The 5504-nt window shown below is 44.8% G+C and overlaps 1 long non-coding RNA gene across 1 annotated transcript in view; it reads left to right on the forward strand.

The window, feature by feature from the left end:
• Positions 1 to 205: 205 nt before the first annotated feature.
• The window catches only part of LOC125285849, a 23386-nt gene continuing 18087 nt past the window's right edge, over positions 206 to 5504 (forward strand). The window contains exon 1 of the long non-coding RNA XR_007192078.1: positions 206 to 306. This is a non-coding gene — a long non-coding RNA (uncharacterized LOC125285849). The remainder of the gene's footprint in view (positions 307 to 5504) is intronic.

Consider the following 5504-nt stretch of genomic DNA (forward strand, 5'->3'; position numbering starts at 1 on the left):
GATGGCCATAATGACCTTGTGTGCCTTTATTTTTCACAGACTGAAGGAGGGAAGTCTAACAGACTCCTATCCACAGTAGCAGGATTTACTCTCTCTCTCTCTCTCCCTCTCTCTCTCTCTCTCTCTCTGGGTCTGTCTGTCTCTCCCTCTCCGTGCCTAACCACACCACCCACTAACATTTCCCCTCTGTTTGCTGTAGGAGCCAGCACGTGGCCACAGATGACTTGCAGAGGGCTCCTCTGTGGGATATCCAAACACTCCAAGGCTCTCGCTGCGGACTTGCACTTGCTCTTGGAATTCCAGCAGGTAAAGACAGCCTGACGGACCCACTAAATGATGACTAACAAAATTTGCCCATAGGTGGTGGCTCATGTTATGCAGGTGTGATGTGCGTACATGCATGTGAGGGACACAAGTTTATTGTCTTATTTGAGTAATAAATCATTCATAAATACTGTGCTATTCAGATTATTCACCCAAATCCCTAACCTCTACTATACCATGCACATCTTCTTCTGGAATAAAACTACATTGTACTCATTAAAACTGAACACTATGCTAACTATACAAATTATATAGTGGATGAAATGGGAAGTACACTGTACCAAAGGAATATTAATGTAAAGTTTGGCCAAAGAGTGCCACAAGGCAAGTAGTCAGAGAGGCACCAGACGCCATTGTTAGCTGGACAATGTTGGCAATCCAAGAGAATCTTCAATGGAAGGAAATATACAGAGTTCATACAATGGAAAAAGTATGGTCCTTAGACAGGTTTCCAGTCAACAGTTTTGGAGCTTCTATTGCAAGTTTGCTGCTCTCCGATTGTACTTATGGAGCACAGATCCTCATATGATGATGTTTTTCATGCACACACAAACTTCATCCAGTCCTTGGTGTGTTCCACAGCTCACTGAAATATTTATTACACCAAACCACATCCAAATGACCATCTGCCGAATTATGTTGAAGATGGACAATAATCATGTTCTGTTCTCGTCCAGTGAGCTTCCAAAAGCCACTTGTAACATGGAGGGGAATATTCTGGGACCTGGGATTTCACTAATGATCTCTATAAGGCCAGAGGTCTGGTGATGTTTATGTTTTATGTTCCACATATGGGACCTCACTGTGCAGTTCCAAGTTTCCATTCTGGTCTCTGTCACATACAGTACAATGGGTTTCTTTATCAGGCTTTGTGACAACTAAGGGTACGTTCGTAAAATAAATCTGACACACACTGGACGCTCCGAGAAGCTCTGATTAAATACACGGTAATTCTGAATTTACGAATGGTTAAGTGTGCTCGGAGCGCTCAGAGTGGCAATTTACGAATGCACCCTAGGTGTTCAGCTTTTGCAGCTCCTTCTGTACACTTCACCCTAAACAAATCTCAAGGTTATAAGTGATATACATGCAGGATAAGCAGAACATATGGCTGATCGGAAGAGTCTTTAGTTTCAGTTTACTCAAGTCAAGTCACAGAGAACTCAGAGGAGGCTGAAAGAGGTGCAGAAAAGCCAAGCTGTGAAGAAAGAATGAGGGGGGAAAAAGATTTTATAGTTTTAAAGGTATACTATGCAGGTTTAGGTAGTTTCGGCAAGTCCCTCTAGAGCCGCAATGTATTTATATGTTACCCTGCTATTGTAAATAGCAAACTTCTCGCGACTTATTCCCCCTGTACATAATGCAAATGCTTTTGTTGTGGAGGTGAAGGATTAACAACAGGCAAAAACTATTTCCAAAGAACTATATCTACTGACAAGGTAATATTTCAGATTCTCGCGAGTTTTGGCGGGGCGCCACTCTTGGAAGTTGCATGGCTGGTTTTCTTGGTAGGGACTCACTATGTCTATGCTGTATAGCTATCTACAGAGGATGCAATCTGCTCTGCCCTCCACCCAGCCCTCACCCACCTGGAAAAAAGAGACTCATATGTGAGATTGCTGTTTATAGACTTCAGTTCTGCATTCAACACCATAATACCACAACAACTCATCTGCAAACTTGACAAACTGGGACTCAGTACCTACCTCTGCAACTGGCTACTGGACTTCCTCTGTCAGAGGCCCCAAGTAGTAACGGGTTGGCAACAATACCTCAAGCAGCATCACACTGAGCACAGGGGCCCCAAGGCTGCGTGCTCAGTCCACTACTCTTCACCCTGCTGACGATGACTGCACTGCAACCTACAGCAACAATCACATAGTGAAATTTGCTGGCGACACAGCTCTGGTGGGTCTCATCACCAAGGGCTGACGGACTCATACAGGTTGGAGGTCGACCATCTGACCCCGTGGTGCAGGGACAACAACCTCCTGCTGAACGTCAGCAAGACCAAAAGAGATTGTTGTTGACTTCGGGAGAGGTCACACCCAACACCTGCCACTGACCATCGCCGATTGCTGTGGTGGAGAAGCGGAAGCAGCACCAAATTCCTGGGGTGCACATCAGTGAAGACCTCTCCTGGACCACCAACACCGCATCACTGGCGAAGAGAGCTCAGCGCCGCCTGTACTTCCTGCGGAAACTCAGGCGAGCAAGTGCTCCACCAGCCATCATGACCACATTCTACCGAGGCACCATTGAGAGCATCCTCTCCAGCTGTATCGCTGTGTGGGGCGGAAGCTGCACTGAATACAACAGGAAAGCCCTGCAGCGCATAGTGAACACAGCTGGAAGGATCATTGGGTGCTTCACTCCCCTGAAGGACATTTACACCACCCACCTCACCCTAAATGACCAAAATTGTGAGTGATGCAAGTCTGCCCCGCTCACAATCTGTTTGATCTACTGCCCCTCTGGGAAGAGGTACAGAAGCCTGCGCTCCCGCACTACCAGACTCACCAACAGCTTCATACACCAAGCTGTAAGGGATGCTGAACTCTCTCCTCCTCTCCCCTCCACCCTCAGCTACATAACATCCTGGACATTGGTTGTGGCGCCTGCACTACTCCACTTGCACACTTGAACACTTGCACACTTGTACACTTTTACAACTTGGTGTTGTTGTCCTGAAAACACAACACTTCTGCTGCTCTTACATAACTTGGACCACTATGCCACTTTCTTTATTACTTAGGTCAAACAGAACTACCCAAGCCTCTTATTGGCCTGACTTTGCACTAGCATTTTATTGACTGTCTATGCACAATTTCATCCAAATTTTGCTGCTCTTATTTTTCATTATTATATGTGCCCTCTTATTTACTTATTTACTTACTTTTTGTTTACCTGAATGTTATGTTTGTCTGTGGACTTAAATTGGTAAAATATGTCTTGTCTTCACCGTGGGATAGTGAGAAACGTAATTTCGATCTCTTTGTATGTCTGGAACATGTGAAGAAATTGACAATAAAGCTGACTTTGACTTTGACTATGCTAGGTGAACGATTCGCCTATTACAAGTTCGTTTACCATAAAATTGGCTTCATAAAGGTGCATAGTGTACCTTTAATTGTATTCATCTGTCGATGTCCAAGAGGAGCTTAAGGGCCTGTATAGGTCATGTTCTCCTTTGGCAGTACACTTCCCCCTCGAGGAGAGAGAAACTATCCCAGTGCTTCTCTGCACAAAAGGATATCTCTAAATGAAAAACAATGGAGTAAATGCCAGAATGGTTAAGAATCCCATCAATCTACGTGAGGAGTTGAGCCGTCCAATCAAAACATCTCTCCCATTGGCTTCTTCTTCACCTCCGTGTCATGCCGGTGCAGGCGGAGTGTCCTCAGATGTCTCCCCTTCACTGGTCTGAGTTATGTGAGGACACCTTTTCCAGCTGGAGACTGGGCCACAGCGTTTTGATCTGATCTGATTTGAGGCCTGTTATTCATGGAAACTTTCTCCTTATTCTTGGATATATGGACACGCAGTCAGGCAGACACTCAGGCAGGCAGGCAGGCAGGCAGGCAGTCGGGTTAGGGAAGCTCTGTAACTGGTTATGAATGTTTTTATGAGCATTGTCTGTTTGAATTAGTCCAAATTGTGAAATGCCTTATGCTGACATGCTGTATGTGTTTTTGTCACTTTTATTTATGGAAATTTGACTTCTGAATGGTAGGAAAATAATCATTAAGGAGAGTCTGGATGGCTTCTGTTGTAGGGGGCATGGTCAGTGATTGACGGGTGTTGAAAGCTTATGTCAGTAGACATGTCTGAAAAAAAGCCTTTTGCCTGCCATCAAAACTGTTGATTGTAATGTTAGTGTGTGTGCTACTTGCCTAGTGCCAGATCTCCTGATCTATCATTTGTTACATTTGTAAGAACAAGTGTGTGTGTGTGTGTGTGTGTGTGTGTGTGTGTGTGGGTGGGTGGTGTGTGCGTGTGTGCGTGCATGCATGCAGGACTCCATAAACTGCATTTATCAGCGGACACGTAGCGTATACAAAAGCCAATATCCAACAAAGCAAACATAAAACACTGTCCACATCTAAAGCCCCTAAAGTTGTCAGTGCAACACAAGGCAGGGAAGAGTTTGACGTAAATTCACTGTTGGCTCTCCGCGATAAACAGTTTGTGTGTGTGTGTGTGTGTGTGTGTGTGTGTGTGTGTGTGTGTGTGTGTGTGTGTGTGTGTGTGTGTCTGTGTGTGTGTGCTTGTTTGTCTACATGCGTTTATCCATGCATGTGTGTGGTCTCTGTTCCATCCAGTATGTAAGTGTGTGTGCAAGCATATTTGTGTTTTCTGTGTGTGTGTGTGTGTGTGTGTGTGTGTGTGTGTGTGTGTGTGTGTGTGTGTGTGTGTGTGTGTGTGGGTGTGTGTGTGTGTGTAAATGTCTGCCTGATTGTCTGTCTGTCTGTCTGTCTGTCTCTGCCTTCGTGTATCTGTCTATTTGTCCACTCCTTGCATGGTAAACAATGACGTGAGCTTTCTCCCCTTATTACACATCCCACAGAATTCTGGGAACCTGGTGTCAGATCGTTCCAGGTCTTTCTCATCTCATATCATTCCCATGACTCCATTCACTAAATTTATCAGCAGACATATTTTGTATACCTCGGCAAATATCCAACAGAGAGCAAACATAAAACACTCTCTACTTCTAAAGCTCTTAAAGTTGTCAGAGTAATGCAGCGCAGCGTCGAGTTTGACGTTACGTAAAATTCCCCGTTGGCTCTCTGGGATAAACGGCTGTTGGGTTTTTATGTTGATGCGGCTGCATTGTGAGAGAAAATGAACGGGGCTTCCTCAGGGCAGTTGTTAAATTGAAGGCATTTATTGTGCTGCGGCTGAGAGAGGCACATTGCTGCAGTTGTAAAGTAAAACCCCGCATCGCCTTCGATTATAAATAGGCTCCCTGAGGCGAAACTAGCCGGTCTCATTTCAAAGGAGCATCTCTACTGAGAAAGAACAAAAACATATCCTGTCAGGTCTGATGCTGAATATGTAAAAAAGAGAAATGAAACTAAAAGAAAGAAAGAAAGAAAGAAAGAAAGAAAGGAAGACAGAAAGAGAGAAAAGCAAGGGAAAAGGATGGAGGTAGGAAGAGAGAAAAAGTGCCACCACTG

This window comes from Alosa alosa, chromosome 20 (genome assembly GCF_017589495.1).
Source record: "Alosa alosa isolate M-15738 ecotype Scorff River chromosome 20, AALO_Geno_1.1, whole genome shotgun sequence".
Classification (NCBI taxonomy): domain Eukaryota; kingdom Metazoa; phylum Chordata; class Actinopteri; order Clupeiformes; family Clupeidae; genus Alosa; species Alosa alosa.